Genomic DNA, 20,648 nt, shown 5'->3' with positions numbered 1-20,648 from the left:
TACTGACTAGTTTTAGTATCAATTAATTATTTCTAAATAAAATTTATAGAAGAAAAAAAATTTTTTAACTTGGGTTCAAATTTTGGTTTACCACATATCAGCTGTGTGATCTTAGGGCACTCACTGATGTCTCTGAGCCTTAGTTTCATCATCTATAAATTGTTGATAATACCAATTATATCATAAAGTTGTGAAGATTAAAATAAGATAATATATGTAAAGTACTTAGCAGAGTGATTACCATTTATTTAACTAGTTTTTACTGAAGTTCTCTAATTTTTAAGTGTTCGAGGAAGATATAAGCCAAACAGTATCTTTGCCTTAAAAGACATTATAGTCTAGTCTACAGCAGGTGTCAGCAAACTTTTTCTGTAAAGGACCAGAATGTAAATATTTTAGGAGCCATACAAGCAAGACATAAATGCATGGGTGTTGCTGTGTTCCAATAAACTTTACTTACAGAATATGTTGGGGGCTAGACTTGGCCCCCATTGCTTACTGATCTCTATTCTATAGGAAACAGACCAACAAATAAATATAATTACAAATTTCCATAAGTACTATGAAGGAAAAGCACAGGTAGTAGGAGATTATGTAACGCTGACCTCATCTTGTCTAGACTATCAGGGATGATAAAGCTGGGGAAATAATATGTACACTAAGACCTGAAAAATAGGTAGCTGGTAACTAAATATATGGTGGCAGGGAGCTTTCCAGGCCAACCAGATATGCTAAGGTACTCAGGGAGAAAGTTGCACTGCATTTTTTAAGACCTCACATAAAGCCAATGTGACCAAACGGCACAAACATAAGAAAAGTGATGTGAAATTCTTTTCACAAATGGTTATTTTTTACTTCATGCCAGGCATTGTTATAGCTAAAAGAAATATATTGGTAAATAAGACTGACAAGGTCTCTGCCCTGATGGGGTGGACATTTGGGATGGAGATGGGTATTAGAGATGGATAGTAACCTCATAAATAAATAGTTACGTATTTAATATGTAACTGCATGTATGTATGTATAAATGCATACATATGCATGTATAAATGTATATGCATGTATACATGAGTGTAATAACATATCGTGGTAAGTGCTAAGAAGAAAATAAATAATTTCTTCTATGAAAACAGGATGAGGGTACTTTAGATGCATGGTTGGAGAAGAAGACTTTTTGAGGAAGTGATACTTGATCTCAGACTTGAACACCGAGAAAAGGCCAAACACAGGAAAGCAGGATGAATAACATTAAAAATGTGAAACAACAAAAGGAGATGAGACAAGAAAGAGCCTGTATTGAGGACAGAACCCTAAGGGAGCCAAAGTGAGAATGCCTTGAAACAAGATTGAAGATGTAGGCATAGCTCAGATCATCGGAGCCATTGGTGAGAAATTTAGATTTTGTTTGAAATGCACCAAAAATCCATTGCAAAGTTTTATTGAAGGGAGTTACATTACATTTATATGTTGAAAAGACTTTTCTGGGCAGTAGCATGGTGAATGCAATAGAAGAAATCAGGATCGAAAGCAGAAAGGGAAGTTAAGAGACCTTTTGTACTAATCCAGGTGAGAGCTTACAAAGCAGCTACGAGAGGGTGGCAACAGTATAGATGGAGGGAAATGAACGATTAGAGAGGTATTTAAAAGTCAAAATTGATTGGATTTGGTGGTTGATTGGATATGAGCATTAAAGGAAAAAGATGATCTCCAGTCTCCTGAAAGGAGAAGTTGGGTGAATGGTGGTGCCATTCACTGGGACATCCAAGTGGAAATGTTAAATATGCAGTTGAAAACGGGAGCTCAGAGGAGACTTTATAAAACTGGGCATGCATTCGTCCATGGATGGTCACCGAAGCCATACATGTAGATAGTAACACCTGGGAAGAAAGCATGAAGTGAGGAGGGAGGCCAGCCTAAGTCTGAGTCTTGAGACACTTGGACATTTAAAGATAGCAGAGGGGACAAACTGAAAAAGGAGACTAGGAAGAAATGAGTATAGTGTAGGCAGAAAATCAGGAAGCATATGGCCACAGAATGCTGCTGAGAGACAACAAAAATGAGGAGTGAAAAACCACGACTGGTTTTAAAGACTAGGGGCTCATTGATAACCTTGGTAAGAGTTATTTTAGGAGCGAGCACAGAGCCAGATTACAGTGGTGACTTTACAGGGGTGTCGAAGACTTTGAGAAATGTCTTTTATTATGTATAGATGGATATAAAAGAGGTGGACATAGGCTGCAGAGTAATCTCTCAGTCAATAATAGTTTTTGTTACTACTATTTTATAATCATTTAATAAATGTTATAGATACTTGGAGTTTTCACTTAAGTATCAAATTTGCTTGCTTAGTCCACATAAATTTTTAATATTAATTTTGCTTTTTAAAATATGCAATACATCCAAATGGTGCCAAATTCAAAAGGAACAAACAGTACAGTGAAATGTTTACTTCTCACCCTGTTCCTCAACCCCCAGTTTCTTTCCCAGAGGAACTAATGTTATGAGTTTAGCTGTCTCATTCTTTTTAACAACTGCATGGTAAGTACTCAATTATATATGTCACCATACTTTATTTAACCAGTATGCTTGTGATATATATTTAGCTCATTAAGAGTCTTTTCCTATTACAAATAATAAAGCAATGGACAAACTTGTATGTGTCATTTCACATATGTGTGAGTATCATAGTCCTGTCTCTCTAGAAGCAGAGATTGTGGTGGAGATTCTCATGCAAGTGTTTTATTAGGAGAACACTCTCAGGAGTAAACCTAAAAGAGTGAGGGAAGCAGGACAAGGAAGGGGAAGAAGTAAAGCAAGAACGTGGTTTCAGATGAAGACTGGATTCAGTCTGTTCTTATAGGGAGCTCTAAAGCATAAACTGCAAGCTGCTTCTATCTGCCCTTAGGCTAGGGACCAGAACATTTGTACCCTCACTGTAGGAGTGCTGACAACACTGACTCCATCTTGGGCCCTCCATCTTGTTCATGCCTTCACAGGGACCTCCCTCAGGGCTATGCATTCCAGGCCCCCTGGACGTTAATGTATGATGAAAATACAGGAAGGTTTACTCTGATCTTCCCAAAATTGGCACACAGAAGATGCCACTTAAGATAACTAGTAGAGATGACTGGCCGACAGAAGGCGCCACTTTAGATAACTACCCTTTGACCTCACCAAAATGATCCCTTCACTCTAAAAAAGCCATGGGTTAAGGTCCAAACTGGGCAGAGAATGGCTGTGTGGTGCCCGGATCCTTGCCTGCCTGATCTCCTCCATCAGTAAGTTAGTCACCCTGAATAATACTCTGTGTATATAGTATGGAGTGGCTTGCTTCATTTTTCAGTCTCAAAGTGCATTCTCAGCCTGGAGAATACTTTAGTGTCCCTCCCTCCACCTTCTAACACCCAAATAGTCACTGGCTACTCCAGGGTGGGGGTGGGGATGGGGGTGGGGGTGGGGAAGTATGGGAGATCAGCACATAACTGCAGGCACTTTAAAGTTCAGGTGGCTCTAATCATCCAAGGGCAATCCTCTGGGGTTGTAGGTGGGAGCCATTCCCAGCAGCTCCCACAGCTGTGGGGTGTGGGGGAAGGTGGTGGGAATAGGTACACCAAAATGGTAGCAGGGATGCCTGGGGGCACCAACAGATTCTGCAAGTGAGTAGAACTGTATGATAAATTCCTAGAAATAATATTGCTGTATGGGGCTAACATTGCTAGTTGCCTACTCAGACAAGATCCATCCCACCCCTGCTCAACTTTTCTTCCTAATGGAGCACCTATTTCATTCGAAGTTGCTGTGTGCCCAATTCGAAAAATACTTTCCCATCCTCCCTAGCCTCTGGGTTGGTCATGACAGTTTCTGAAATAAGACGAAGGTAGTAGTTTCTGGGGATAGTGTCCCTTTCTGAATAAAAAAACATAGCTTATTTTGTTCCCTTCGCCCTTTACTTCACATCCTTCTTTCTGCCAGGAATGTACAGAAATGTCTCTGGAGGTGCAGCAACCGTCTTGTGACCATGAGACAGAAAGTAGGAAAATGAAGGCCTACACACAGAAGTGGGGGAAGTTAACACGAGCCATGAATTAAAATAGTGTCTTCCTGTACCCCGGCCTTAGTGTAGTGGCATTAGTAATAATTATTACACAAACTGACTTTCATTTATTTGGTATTTTCCAAGTCACAAGTGTGCTTTCACAAAATTTGCCTCACCCTCATTCTTTCAATGCTTCCGCCTCTGTGAGATAGGTATCAGTACCCTGGAAAAAATCTCCTGCAATATTAAGAGCACATAATTCACTGATGGCTAATTTTGAGTTAGTTTGCTCTCCTTTTAGCAACTAGCTAAGATCCACCACCCTAAAAGGATAGAACTTTTTGATTTGGGAACATAGGACAAAAGTAACCTTGTGGCATAGAGTATTTTGAAAAGCATCCCATACCCCAAAATTGAAGGATAGGGTAGAGTCCCACGAGAGCACCAAAGGTCAAAGGAAAGATTCCCTAAATGGGAGGGAGAGAGCACAGAAAGGATGTCCATACATTACAAAACACAAATTCTGCCCATTCTGAAATTCTGCACTATTGTCTGTGGGAAAATTAATTTTCCCTGTATTCCTGCGTCCCTATAGGACACTGAGCCATGGACATTGATACTGTGAAGATGAGATTATTTCCCCTTTACCGCCTTGCTTGCAGAGATGTTTGCTGTCATTTAAAGGGTAATAAAACTTATCTTACCTGGAGTCAAAGCCTTACATTCCAGGACCAGGAACTTTCCCTCTCGGTAGTGATGCCTACGAAGGATTTAGGGAACTATCTGCCTGTGTGTTTACACATCAAAAGAGCAGAAAACCCAGGGTGCAACTTCAAAGAGGCTGGTTTTATCTTCCCTCAGAGACAATTTAGATAATTGAGCTTCCAAGGGGTAACAATCCAAGATCTTTCTCCTTCTGTTCTAAGGAGAATTAGTTTACATTAGAGGCAAAGACTTTTCTCCCTCCTTCAAGAAAGGGAAAGAATGATTATTCCTCTCTATATAAACTCCCAGGGTCCCTCCCCTGTAGGATGATTCCTCCCTACATATAGGCCCAGCCACCTCACTCTCATTGAGTCTCCAACAGTGTTAGTTCACCTGGTGTTATTGCTGTGAGTAAATAAAGCTCTGATCTCTGATCTAGAGACCAGGTGTTTTTGCTAGTACCCCCGTCTCTCACTCTCTCTCCCCCTATCTACCTATGTACCTATCTCTATGCAAGCAGGGTAACATGTAAGACCCATCTCAGTTTCAGACTTGACATAATCTTCCTTTAAGAAATTAGTGAATTGCTCCTTTTAATAATGATTCAACCAACACTGAATCTCTAATATGTATACAAAATCACTTACACATTTTCCTGCCTAAAATGGAGGAAATCTAAACATTGGAAAAAATCTTAATGGGCGAACATTCTAAAAACATACTTCAAAAATGTCAATGTCAAAGAAGACAAAGGCTGAGGAACTGTTCCAGATTAAAGCAGACTAAAGGGACACGGGAGCTGAATGAAAAGTGTAAATGAGAAGGACTGTTACAGAGGGCATTACTGGAACAATTGGCAGAATTTGCAAATGGACTGTATATTAATAATAACAGTGTATCGATGTTAAGATTCCTGAATTTGGTAATTATACTGTGGTTTTGTAAGACATTGCCTTTTTTTCTTAAGGATAGATGCTAAATTATTTAGGTGTGATAGGTCATGATATCTGTAACTTAGTTTTAAAGGGAGAAAGAAAAAAAATAATATCTGGCAAAATATTTACTAAACATTGTTGATCTAGGTGAAGGGTGTTCCAGAATTCATGATATTATTCTTATAACTGTTCTCTAATTTAAATTTTTTTTCAAAATAAATAAGAGGGAAAGTATTCCTATCAAGAGAGTCTAATATGTGGCAGGCTGTGAGCTAACCATAGCCCCAGAGATAGAGTAATGGATGTGATATATTTCCAGGCCTCGAAAATCTGACATCTAGTGAAGGAGATAAACAAGGAAATTGATACAATGTGACAAAATTAAAAAGCATATTATTTATGTTTATGTTTATGAACATTTTCTTTTCACATGGCTTATGTGACACCCCTCTCCCTTGCTCATCCTCCTATCTCCCTGGCTAATACTTCTCAGTATCTTTTGCTAATTCCTCTACACCTCCTCACGGAACTCACTCTTTGGACTTCTTCCCTTCTCTGGCTTCTCTTGCCCCTCAGGTGGACTTAATTAGTTATATGGCTTTAAAGATCATCTATAAGTTGATAACTCCCCAATTTATATATCCAGCCTAGTCACCTCCTCCCAACTCTTGCCCATTCCACATCCCCACCTGGATGTCAGATAGGGATGAAAAACTCAACTTCTCTACAAACAAACTCCTGATTTCCTTTCAATCCTACCCTTCCTGGAAAATATGTGCAAATCATATATCTGACAAAGGACTTGACTCCAGAGTATGGAAAGAACCCTCAAAATGCAGAAATAAGAAAATAAACAGCCTTATGTTTTAAATGGTAAAAGATTTAAACAATCACTTCACCAAAGAGGATGCACACATGGCCAATAAGCACCTGAAGAGATGTTCAACATCACTAGTCACTAGGGAAATGCAAACTAAAACTACTGAAAATGAAATACTACATAGTAGCACAACGACACACATACACACACACGACAAAAAATTGACAATATGAAGTGCTTGTGAGGACTCAAAGTAATTGGAATTCTTATAAGTTGCTGGTGAGAATGCAGCATAGGACAGCCAATTTGGAAAACTCTTTGGCAGTTTCTTTTAAAGTTGAACATACACTTAGCATATTTATCTAAAGGTAAAGAAAATCAATGTTCACACAAAAACCCTGTATGTGTTTAAAGCAGCTTTATTCATAATCATCAATACCTGGAAACAGCCCAAATAGCCCTAAACTGGGAAAAAAAAACATAATCCTACCCTTCCTATAGCATTACCCAGCTCAGTGAAGAAAAACTTCTCTTTCATGTCTAGAGTAAAAATGACGGAATCATCTTTGATGTCTTTCTCTCAAACTCTACATGAATCTTTTAACAAATTATATTGGCTTTATTTTTATTTTTAAGATTTTATTTATTTGTTGAGAGACAGAGAGCATAAGCAGGGGGACCAGCAGGCAGAGGGAGAAGCAGGCTCCCTGCTGAGGAGGGAGCCCAACGCGGGGTTTCATCCCAGGACCCTGGGATCATGACCTGAGCTGAGGGCAGACAATTAACCGACTGAGCTACCCAGGTATCCCTATATTGGCTTTAAATTCTAAATGTAATATATCCATAACTAACCATCTCATAGCATATCACTTCTACCACTGTGTTCCAAGCCATCATCACCTCTTGCCCAGATTATTGCAATAACTTCCTAGTTAATCTGTATACTTCTCTGTATCTGTTCTTCATACTATTAAAAATGCAAGCCAGATCACGTCACACTTTGGCTGAAAGCCTGCAATGACATCCTATGTCACTCATGATTTTACAGCAAACACCTAGCCCTAGCTACCTGGCCTCATCTCCTTTTATTCTTCCACTGGTCCCTCAGCTCCAGCTACACTGGCCTCCTTTTAGTTTGCTGAATGCAAGCATGCTTCTACCTCAGGACCTTTGCACATATTTTTATTTTATTTTCTTTCAAATTTTTATTTAAATTCTAGTTAGGGAATATACAGGGCAATATTGGTTTCAGGAGTGGAATTCAGTGATTCATCACTTACATACAACCCCCAGTGCTCATCATAACAACGCACTTGCTTTTCCTTCTGTTTGGAATATTCTTTCATCACATAGACATATTGCCATATCACTTCCTCCCTTATTTTCTTCAGTTCTCTATTTAGATGTCACATTCATGGCGAAGCTTTGCCTGACCACCCTATATACTATTTTGTATTTCTGCCCCCACCCCAGGACTGCCTAATCCCCCTTGCTCTTACTTTTCTCCATAGCACTTATTACTATTTGATATAATATCTATTTGTTTTTTGTGTTCCCCAATTAAATGTAAACTTCCTGAGAGCAAAAACTTAGTTTTCACCCTGTATTATCCCTACACCTAAACCAATGCCTGTCATATACTTGGTGCTCAATAAACATTCATTAAAAATGTGAATGAATGAATCATAATAGAATGTAAGAAATACACATAGAATTTACATAGAATTTAAATAACAATTATATTTGGTTAAAAGCCTTGGAAAATGGTGAGCAAGGTCATATAGATATGGGTATCTGGAGGATTTTCAGTTCTATGGGAAAATTGCCCTGGTCAGCAATAAAGAAGAATGCAGTTGCATAGCTGACTCTCAGATAAGAGATAAGAGAATGAAGACCAAATTCGGCTTCAGACTTGAGACTGCCTGACCTAACTTACCAAGCAAGTAAGCCAGGAACACATTGGAAGCTGGCCAAGGGAATGGGTAAAAGGCTCCACAAAGCAGGACTCCCCAGGCATGCACTGGTTACCAAGGAGATGAGCCTCCTCCAGAGAATAACATTATAATGAAAAATGAAGCAAATTGTCCATAAGAGTTGGGCAGCACCTTGGTCTAGTTAGTGCCACCTTGGAGGAAGATCTGGGGGAGATATAACAGTAGATTAAGGATAAGATAACTTGAGCACAGATTTTAGATTGTAAATAAAATATAAACCAACACTTGGGCTCAAGAACTTCGTGGGTACTGGGGCACCTGGGTGGCTCAGTCGTTAAGTGTCTGCCTTCAGCTCAGGGCCTGATCCCAGGGTCCTGGGATCGAGCCCCACATCAGGCTCCTCTGCTGGGAGCCTGCTTCTTCCTCTCCCGCTCCCCCTGCTTGTGTTCCCTCTCTCGCTGTCAAATAAGTAAATAAAATCTCTAAAGAAAAAAGAAAAAGAACTTCGTGGGTCCTGATCATCCCTGAACCTTCCTCTGATTGGATTAGTGATTGGGGTTTGTGTTAAAAAATTTGAAGATCGGTAGGAGAAGAAAGGGATAAAGAAAGGGGGGATAATCAGAAGGGGGGATGAACCACGAGAGACTATGGACTCTGGGAAACAAACTGAGGGCTTCAAAGGGGGGGGGAATGGGATAGGCTGGTGATGGGTAGTAAGGAGGGCACGTATTGCATGGTGCACTGGGTGTTATACACAACTAATGAATCATCGAACTTTACATCAGAAACCAGGGATGTACTGTATGGTGACTAACATAATATAATAAAAAAAATCAAAAAAAATTTGATGTTTGACTCAACAACATTGATTCATTTTATACTTCAGTAAAAACAAAGTTGTTTTTTGTTTTTTTTGGTTTTTTTTTTTTCTGAAATGAAAGAGAACTTATTCTCTAAGTAGTTTGTGTGCCCTGGCAAGGGGATGGAATGCGTATTTGGCCTCTTCCTGCTTTGTTTGCTTTCTCAGCCTCTTACTATAGTTGCAAAGAAACTATCCTGACAGGGAGAGTACCAGAGAGAAGAGCAACATAAGTCAACATTTAATATATAGGGGAGGATGTAAACGAGGCTTCTTGTGATCATTCTACAATATATAGAAATATCAAATCATTATGTTGTATACCTGAAACTAATATGTTATGTCAATTATACCTCAATAAAAATTACATATTCACACATATGTATTCACACATAGTGTGATGTGCAAGTCAGTAATATTAGTAATAATCATTATTAAAATGGTATATTTATAGGGTACTTTACAAATTCAAGCGTGCACTATTCTCTCCTTTCATTCTCACTACTGCCCCCTTGAGTTAGGTGTCAGCACTTCCATTTACAGTGAAGAAATTGAGGCTCAAGCAGTTTAAGAGGACCAGCTCAAAGACATTCATTCAGCTGTGACCTATACCTAGAATGAAGATATGTACTGCTGTGTCCAGAATAGTCCCCATTTATGCCTATTGTCCTACAGTAATCATTAATAGCAACACTTCCACTCTCCAAAGTCTCCTAGTTGGACAATAAATTTAATGGTCACTCTACCAAAACCTACTTCTTTAATTCACTCAATTCCTGTCTCTTATTCCATTATTGCTTTGTTTCCTCCATTTACAGCAGTTTGGGGGTGGTTATAACAGCCAAATGAGCTGGCTTCAGACCATGAGATCACTTCTCTGAGAAAGGGCATTTCAGTTTGCAAACAAACTCATCCAGTAATTTTTAAATTGGAAAATTATCAATATAGTATAGCAGTAAAATGATCAGCATCTCAATCTCAGCTCTACTTCATAGCTGTGTGACTTTAGGGAAATTAATGTGGAAAAAATCAGCCAGAGCACCATTAGCATAGGACTTTATTTTAAAATGTTGGTCCTGACATGAATAGACACTTTTCTAAAGATGACATCCAGATGGCCAACAGACACATGAGAAGATGTTCAACATCACTCATTATCAGGTAAATACAAATCAAAACCACAATGAGATACCACCTCACACCTGTCAGAATGGCTAAAATTAACAACACAAGAAATAACAGGTGTTGGTGAGGATGCAGAGAAAGGGGAACCCTCTTGCACTGTTGGTAGAAATGCAAACTGGTACAGCGACTCTGGAGAACAGTTCCTCAGAAAGTTAAAAATAGAACTACCTTACGACCCAGCAATTGCACTACTAGGTATTTACCCAAAGGATACAAAAATACAGATTCAGAGAGGTACATATACCCCAATGTTTATAGCAGCATCATCAATAGCCAAACCATGAAGAGAGCCTAAATGCCCATTGACTGATGACTGATGAATGGATAAAGAAGATGTGATATGAATGGATAAAGAAGATGTGAGATATATATATATATATATATGTATGTGTGTGTGAGATATATGTGTGAGAGATGAGATAGATAGATATACATATGTGTGCATACATATATATATATGAATATCACTCAGCCATTAAAACAAATGAAATCTCACCATTTGCAATGATGTGGATGGAGCTAGACTGTATCATGCTAAGTGAAATAAGTCAGTCAGAGAAATGATCATATTTGACATCATATATGAAAACCATATATGATCTCACTCATATGCAGAATTTAAGAAAGAAAACAGATGAATGTATGGGAAGGGGGGGCAGGGAGAGAGGGAAATAAACCATAGAGACTCTTAATAGAGAACAAATTGAGGGTTGATGGAGGGAGGTGGGAGGGGAGATGGGAAAGATGGGTAAAGGTTATTAAGGAGGGCACTTTTTGTGATGAGCACTGGGTGTTGTATGTAAGTGATGAATCGCTGAATTCTACTCCAGAAACCAATATGCACTGTATATTAACAAAATTTTAAATTAAAAAATGAATAAATAAAATAAAATGTTGGTCCTGAGAGGGCTCCTGAAGGAACTAGAGAACAGTCCGTCTTCAGGAAGGAAGGGGCAAGAATTTTATAGAATTTTAGCTGGAGTCAGGGAGGGGACTGTCAGCCAAAATTCAGCTAGTTTGGGGAATAGCTGGTCAGAAAAGCACCTCAGAAGAGGAGGAAATTATTATTGTACATTAGCAGCCATTGTTTGGGCAATTTGAATTTATGAAAATGGATGGGAGAGACAGATCAGGATTAAAATCCTGTGGAAGAAGGAATGGAAAGAACAAATCAGGTAAAGTAGACATACAGGGGCCACATGGAAAACTCTTGGGAACTTCAGGGACTCTCACATAAATTAACCTCTCCAAAGCTCAATTTCCTCATCTGCAAAATAAGAGGATATACAAGCTGTTGAAAAGAGTAAATATGTTATTAAATATAAAGCTGTTGTTGAAAAGAGTTAACATGTTATTAAATATAAAGCAGGCAAAACAGTGTCTGACACATATTGAGTGCTTAATAAATGTTATTATTATTATTTTCTTTCTTTACTTACCTCTGCCTTCTGAAGGAGGGTAGGATATGGAAATGAGGGTGAATATATATTTGCCAGAAAGGTTTAAGGCAGTACCATCTCCAGAATTTTTATGAGGTTGGGCTTAGGGCTCACAATTCATTTGGAAGGGGGTCAGTAACAAAAGGAGGCTTGCCTCGATAATTTTAATAAATTCCCACATACATCCTTAGACGGGGAAAATGACTTTTTCCTCAAAGAACTAGCCCAACACTAATTCCTGTGACACTGTACTATTTGCCATCCTTCTCAACCCAAACAAGTTGCCATCTCTAAAACCCAACGTTCTGGATCTGTAAGGAACAGCTAAGGGACTTTCTCAAGGCTTTCTTGTATTTGCATAATAAGTTCACCATTCTCTACTTAGATTACATATTTTTGGTAAATATGAAATCATTTACATAAATAAAACACAATTTACTAAATAATAAATAAATAAAACAATTTATTAAAGAAGCTTTGATTTATACTTTCTATACATCTGAGAAAAAAAATCAACAGCTTGTAATAAAAGATGAAAACCCCAAAAGGCATCTGAGGTGAGAGGTAGAGAGCATGCATACAGATTATGGAGGCAGGGAACTTCCCAAGCTGTACTCAGACCTCACCCACTCAACAGACTGGAACACAGACTGGCAACTCCTGGTAGTGTAAAGGTGCTTTATTTGTTACTCGTTACTTAGAGATTTTACTATATTTTCCTTGGAGGGAAAACCTCCTTCTGTTGGCTTTTTGAAAATAAGGTAGATTTCTTCAGATGTCTACAGTATTAATGACTAGTCCAATAGTCTCTCTTTAGCTCTAAGACTAAAAGAATAGCAATTAACTCCCATCTACTGTTTAGTAGTTTTGTTCCCAGAAATCACTAATTTTCCATTATTTTCTTGCCAGAACTGTCCAAACTCTGTCTAGAACCAAGGGCTCTGGTGATACAAACAGTTTCTATTTTAAGTGTCAACATTCTACACCTTTTTACTCTATCTGGACAACTGAGCTCGAGTGCTTTATAGAGATACATGCCGCTGCGGGTCAAGGTCTGAAGAGGCTGTCCATTTTTTCCTCTGTTTAAGGAGATCAGTCTCCCCTGAAATCGAAACTCACCTAACAAAAAAGAAATTTGATGTTTTACTCCATGGAATAAATATCATGGAGAAATGTAACACTTGTATAAAGGCAAATTATTATTTTCTAAATTCAAAGTTTGTATTTTTGGCACCAGACTAGATGGTCCTTCCCCATCCCAAGATTATACAAATACTCAACTAGGGCTTTTTTTTTTTCTTTTGTATTTATTGTTTTATGACAAGTGTTTCATTTCATTTTACTCCTTTATGTTTTCTATAACCTAAATTGAACAACTTTTATAAGAAAAAAGATGAAAATAAATTTTTAAAAATGCACATACAGAAGGATTCACATACTGTCAAATAAATGATAAGGTAGACAATAAGGGCAGAAAGAGTTCTGAGAAAAACAAATGGAAACTAAGGTAGCAAAAGAGGCTTTGCAAGGGCAGTGGGACTAAAATGGCCTTGAACAGAAGTGACGTCAGTTAAGAGATGAAAAGGAGAATGAAGAATCAGGGGAAGGAAAAAAGCAACAAAAGCATTGTGAAGTTTATGTTAAGGTGGAAATTAGTCAGTTTGTCAATTAGTCTGTTCAAATTTTTACGCAAAAGAGAAAACTTTGGGATGTAGGATCCACACTGTAAAGAGTTTAGAATTAGGATTAAAGGAAATTTATTCTGCAAATCTCAGACACAAATTCAAGAACTGAGTAGAGATTTAACTTGCATTTGCAAAGGAGACAAGTTAGTGCAGAACTGGCACACCTAATCAAGAAAATAGAAGCCTTCGAATAAAAAATCGCAAGGTCAGGCGATAACTCAGTTTGTTCTATGGTAGTCAGTAATTCTGATTGGATAACTTTTGGGTCCATTTTGATAAAAAGGAAAAACAAAATGTTTCTGTCTTTGGAATAAAACACAACTTTATGGCTTATCTTAGAATTCAAGGCTTTTTAGAATATTCTTGTTTTTTAAGACTCAGAGTGCAATGTTTTTAGAAACGTTAGCCTTTTCTAGGCTTTGGTACAGGACGGGCTTGATTAGTCATTATTGTGGACAGGGTTCGATAAGACATCAGTTTTCTTTGCCATATTGCATAGACTAGAGTGTAGAGCTTCAAACATCCAGAGGTTTCAGCCAGGCCACTGGGTAGAGCTGTGATTGTACAGGTTGTGCACTGCACAACTGTAGGGGGTGCTATGTACACAGTGCTCCCCGGAATTATACAATGCAAAATCGGCTCAGCTTTCCTTGGAAACGGAGAAGCCAGGAAAGTAACATAAATCAGTGAAGCATATGACCCACCTAAAGGATTCCATCTAATTAAAAAACAATGTTCAAAACACTGTGGAGCAATAAAACAAATTTGCAGACTATATCCAGCCTTGGAGCTCCACTTTGCAACCTCTGCTATAGACTGCAGAAACAGACAATATTTTTGAGCAGTGTAATGATGCATTAAAGAGGTTTGTAAAGGGGTGCCTGGGTGGCTCAGTCGTTAAGCGTCTGCCTTTGGCTCAGGGCGTGATCCCAGAGTCCTGGGATCGAGCCCCACATCAGGCTCCTCTGCTGGAAGCCTGCTTCTTCCTCTCCCACTCCCCCTGGCTGTGTTCCCTCTCTCGCTGGCTGTCTCTCTGTCAAATAAATAAATAAAATCTTTTAAAAAAATAAATAAAGAGGTTTGTAAAATGATTTACAGAGAGAAAAGACTAGAAAGAAGGAGACCAGTAAGAAAACTATTTCAATAGTCTAGAGCAGAGGAAACAAAGGCCTGGCCTAGGCCGATGATAGTCAGATAGAAAGGAAAGAATTCTTAGGATTTAGTGATAGAATTCAGATTTGATTCAGAATCAAGTCGATTCAGATGACTTCCCACAAGGAAAAAAGTGAAGGAGGTCGGAGTAATGCAAGGTTTTGAACCTAGGTCCTCAGGAAAATACTTGGAGAAAAAAAGATTTACCTTTGAAACAAATTCAGATGTTTTTTTAAAAATAATTTTAGATTTTAGATCTAAAAAACAACTTAAATTTTACATGCAAGAAACCAATTTTAGACTACGATAATAAAAATCATGTTTTGAAAGATTATTTAATGCTATAGTACTGCTATAATATTTATACTGCTATAAATTAAAAATACATGGGGAAAAAAGCCAGAAAAGAGGGAGAAGGGAATTGGAAACACCACACAAAAATGTTAACAGTGACTATCTTTGAGTAATGTGATTATGAGTTCTAAAATTCTCTTCTTAGGGCGCCTGGGTGGCACAGTCATTAAGCGTCTGCCTTCAGCTCAGGGCATGATCCCAGCTTCTGGGATCGAGCCCCACATCAGGCTCCTCTGCTGGAAGCCTGCTTCTTCCTCTCCCATGCCCCCTGCTTGTGTTCCCTCTCTTGCTGGCTGTTTCTCTCTGTCAAATTAATAAAATAAAATCTTTAAAAAATTAATTAATTAATAAAAATTCTCTTCTTTATATTTACATTTTTTCCAAATTTTCTACAATGAATGCTGTGTTTATAATTAGAAAAAACAATTGTTTTAATATCCTAGGGACTCACCTTTTACAAAATCAAGAAATTAAATCTCCATTGTTTTGTTTTTGTGACAACTATTTGCAGTAGCAAATGCTAATAGGTTAGCTTTTTTTTTTTTTTTTTTTTTTTTTTTTTTTTAAGTAGGATCTAAACCCATTCTGGAGCCCAGTGCAGGGCTTGAGCTCAAGGACCCTGAGCTCAAGACCTGAGCTGAGATCAAGAGTTGGACACTTAACCAACTGAGCAACCCAGGCACCCCTAGGTTAGCTTTTTGGTGTTGGGAAAATAGATCTTGTTCCAGGGGGCTAAATACAAAGTCCTTGCAATCTCAAAGAAATATTCAATATTTTCCAGTAACATAGACTCATAGACATTTTTTTTTTGACTCAAAAATTAATTTCAAATGTGTTAATAATTTTGTTTAAAAGATAGTGGTTTTGTTTTCTTTTTTTCAGCATTCATTATTAGCCTTCCTCAAGTTGCACTCAAGACTTAAAGACCATCTGAGCTTTTGCCAAGAACATAAAAATTCAAGGTAAGAAGAAATGATAACAGTATCAACAATAAAAATAATAATATGTTAATAGATTTAAAAATAGCTTTACATATATTTGATACAAGGCTATTTGACTTTAAAGAGAAAAAATCGAATGTAATAGTGGCAGGGTTTTTTTTAGCTCTACCTTGTGGAGGAGACATTGAGACTCAGAGAGGTGAGTCTTGCTTGGTATCATATAGCTACTAAATAGTAAAATCAGAATTCAAATCAAGGTCTTCCATTTCCAAGTACTGTAATTTTTCCTAGAGAGTATTAATGGGAAACCATGAAAACTATGTCCACCTCGTTAGACCCTTCTCTGTTCTGACATCAAGGCCTGGTAATCTTGCTACCTTTGCCTAGGCCCATGACCTGGTCAAGCTCCAGGCTCTCACTGTGGTCTAGCCTGCTCCAACCTAGTGAAACCCAAAATACAACAAAGGAGAAGAGATAGTGATTTAAAAAAAACTCTTTCGTTAAGGAAAAAAAATACTGTCTTTCATTTGTTTGAGGCATATTTGGCATTTTAAACTTTGCACAATGGTTTGCATATAAGTACTTCCTAAATGAATACAAGAGTAAAGTTCTGAGATAAATAATGGAAATGACCGCAAATTCACAAGTTTATTATGCAATAAGTCACATCCACCAACAGAATAATTTTTTATGCATGAATCTTCTACTTATCATAAATGGGTAGAAGGGGGGCACCACTCTCTTGGATGACCTGAGGCAGAACTTCAAGAATCAGCTTCGGTTCCACCTGGTTATATCCCCAAAATTAGTTTTCCCTTCATCCTTCTTTTATATGATCCCATTTGGCAGTTACACCCACTTGCTGGAAGAATTTCTCATTGTTCTGTGATCAAGGGTACCATTTGTCTTAACTGATACTCCACTGTTCGTCATGCAAACATGATTTTTGCTTTGAACACGACTTTGATTTGATACATTCTCAGGTTGTTCTTCATGCATGCATGGGTTCTTTGTAGGTGTCATTTTTTTCTGCCTGGATTATTGACTTCTCACGTACACTATTTGGACATTTGTTCATGCTTTTATGCTTAATACCCATACTGCTTTGTTCAGTATGAGTGGGTAATTTGGATATATTAGCAAATAGCTCATCTGTCACTCTACTAGTCACTTTAAAAGCAACACTGCTTTCTCTAAAGTTTATAACAATGTCACATAAATATTTATCAAATGAATCATTAAATGGATATCAGGTAAGAGGTATTATAGACAACTTTGAGTGGGATGTTACAAAAAGTAGGAGATTCTGATACAGGGTGTTTTTTGTTTTTTTTTGTTTTGTTTTGGTTTGGTTTTTTTTGAGCAATAAAAATGATTAAAGTTTATTTGTAAGTTAGGATTTGAAATATTTCAAGATACCAAGCATAAGCAATAAAAAATAAGCTTAAAGAACAAGAACTTGTAAAAATGACCTGACTTGGTAACATCTCAGAGGAAGCAAAGAACACCCTCCTGCCCAAAGCCACTTCTTCCTGTATTATTTATCTATTTATGCTGATGGGGTTCAGAACACGCTATCCTGAAATATGAATATTGAATATTTTAACTGAAGGAGTTTGAGAAAACAAGCAGAAGCAGGAAGATCACTCTGACCTTCCTCCCACACTTCTGCCTTGAATCAGGTCATAAAACCCTCATGTGAGAGGTGCCCTCCCTATATGTGGTGGAAAGAGCATCGTTATCTCCAGGACAAAAGGACACCAAGAAGAATTCAAACAAACAGGCCTTGCTAAGTGTGTTACTACAATTACCTCATACTCCTTAATCTATCATATTCCTCCACAACAATGCACTCTTCAAACCTAGCATAAAAGTACTCAAGTCTAACTGTTTCTTTGGGTCTTCATTTCCCTATGAAGTCTCCTTCGTCACATAAAACTTCTACTCAATTTGTATGTTTTTCTCCTGCTAATCTGTCTTTGTCGGTTTAATTTTCAGACCCAGCCAGGGACCTTCACAGGATTGAGGAACCCTTTTCCCTCCCTGACACTGCATCGCAAATTACTTGAGATTTAGCAGCTTAAAACAATAAACATTTATTATCTCACACCAGTTCAAACGGTGAGGAATCTGGGAGCAGCTTAGCTGAGTGTATCTGCCTCAGAATAGCTCAGGACATTACAGCCAAGATGTCAGCCAGAGCCGCAGTCATATGAAGGCTTACCTGAGCTGGAGGATCCCCTTCCCAGCTCGGCACTTGGGTGTCGGCAAGAAGCCTCAGTCCCTCATCAGGCGTGCCTCCCCATAAGATTGTTTATGAAGTGGCAGCCGGCCTCCCCCAGAGTGAATGATGAGAGAGACAGAGAGACAGAGAGAGAGAGAGAGAGAGAGAGAGAGAGAGAAGGCACCAAGATGAAAACTACAGTGTCTTTTATGACCTTATCTCAGAAGCGACATAGCATCACTTTTGTTGTATTTAATCAGTCATGAAGACCACCCCTGGTACAATCTGGGAGGAGATGTTCCCAGGGTGTAAATACTGGGAAGCACGGCTTATTGGGGGACATTTTGGAGTCTGGCTACCATTCTTCCCTTGTATCCTTTACTATCTTCTCCCGCTCCCATCACCCTTTTGCTCTTTCAACTTAAACTACTTCCTCCTTACTAGGCAGTCCCCTGTCTTGGTTCCAGACACTCTGAAACTATACTCTGAAGCTCCACTTCTATACCTTCTTGGGTAAAAGAAAAAAACAAAACCTTTCCGAAATGCTCTTCCTAGTTCAGCTCTAGTTACCCACTCTGTCTCCATGGTTGAATTCCTGAAAGAGAAGTCCACACACACTTCCACTTCCTCACCTCCCATCTCCTCGGCCCACAGCAGTTTGACCTGCACCCCAACCTTTCCAGTGGAACTACGGTCCCCAGGTCACTGGAATGTTGCAAGGAGTTCTCAGTTTGAAATTCCAATACATTTTCAGCCCTTACTTAATCTCTGCAACATTTGTTTTCCATGAATCTCTTTTCCCTGGGCCACAATGACACCATTCTTCCCTGGCTTTTGTCCTAACCCTTTCCTGACTATTTCTCAGCCTCCACTGCTGATCTTCTTCCTTTACCTCCCTGTAAGTATTGGCATTCTCCACAATTCAACCCTTACCTTTTTTTTTCTTATTATTCTAAACACTACCCCTGTATCTTTTCTATACCAGTGGCTTTGCTACCATCTGTATGCTGCTAACTGCCAAATCTATATCTCCAGATTCGTTCTCTTTCTTGAACTGCACATCATTATAACTGACTCCTGGCTTAAAAGTCTGAAAGCCCCACAGGTTTCTCAAAAGATAGATGTGTTGGTTCAGTTCAAGGAGATCAATTACTCTAACTGGGAGGGGAAATTTTAAAAACTATATTCTAAAGGAAATCTTATCTCCAAAAAGAGTTTTATCCAGTTGGTACAACCTCTAGTGCAAAGGCATGATGGAGTGTGATCCCAGCAGAGGGCTTCCCTCTCTTCCCAGAAGAAGCCACCAATATGCCCACCAAGCCATTATTCATCATTTTAGTTCAACGTAAAGAAGTGCGGACAGCTCACCCTCATCATGCAGAGATTGGTAAAAGCAACAGCTGCACCCAGCTTCATAAGCAACTCCTATCTGTCAGCACCTCCTTCAGATACTTCATGGTAGCTGTGCCAAGACTCCCAGAATCTTGCCACATTCTGTCCCCCTGGACAAATTGTTCAACTAAGACCAACCTCTCCCTAGAATGCTCAGGCTTTCAGACCTAAGCCCCTCCTAATTCTGTCATGAGACCATGTTCTGAGTCATGTCCCACAGTGTGTTGTCAGCACAGACACAGATGTTACTACTGCGGCTACTCCTGCTGTCCTCACCCTTTTACCACGTAAATGTGCTGTGAGCAGGAGCTTATCAGGCTCAATAATGTTGTGATGCCAAGTCAAGCGTCCCAGGCAGCAGCCCGCTGTTCATATACCTACACAACTGGGAACTTTTCCCATTTCCCCGTTGGTATGTGCCCCTCGTCAGCAGCAAAGCTAGATGTCAGGTGGGTAGGTGTTTCCTTTTATTCGAGCCACAAACCTTATTTTTGCCAGGGAAATCATTGGCATTGAGACCAAGCACCCAGAATTTCTCCACCTCTTGCAGTCTCCAGAGCCTCATTCAAAGGCTAATGAAACCATCTCGGTACTTCAAGCACATCTAGTCAAAGAGACTGCCAGAAACCAGACAGCAGTGCTTCTGCTCTTCTAATGTATAAAACTGATCAGGAAAAAAATAAAATAAAGTAAAATAAAACTGAAGGGATCACAAGCAGAACTCATCTTTCATCCAGGGGAAAATACCTAAACATTGAAACACTTCAGTACTGTAGGGGGAAATTGTAAAATAAAATGTAACGTTAAATAGAAAGAAAATTTGAGACATATATACTGAGAAAATGCCATTCCTAACAAATTTAGTGATAATCCTAGATTACTTATAGAGAAGAAGAAAGGAAGAAAAGAAGGAAAGGAAAGGAAGGGCAAAGTGAGGGGGGAGGAAGCAAAAAGTACAAATATATCAGAAGAGCCTCTTTACCTAGA

The sequence above is a fragment of the Ailuropoda melanoleuca genome, chromosome 16 (assembly GCF_002007445.2).
Source record: "Ailuropoda melanoleuca isolate Jingjing chromosome 16, ASM200744v2, whole genome shotgun sequence".
In the NCBI taxonomy this organism is placed as follows: domain Eukaryota; kingdom Metazoa; phylum Chordata; class Mammalia; order Carnivora; family Ursidae; genus Ailuropoda; species Ailuropoda melanoleuca.
The sequence above is the reverse complement of the archived record's forward strand: the minus strand, read 5'-3'. Positions refer to the sequence as shown.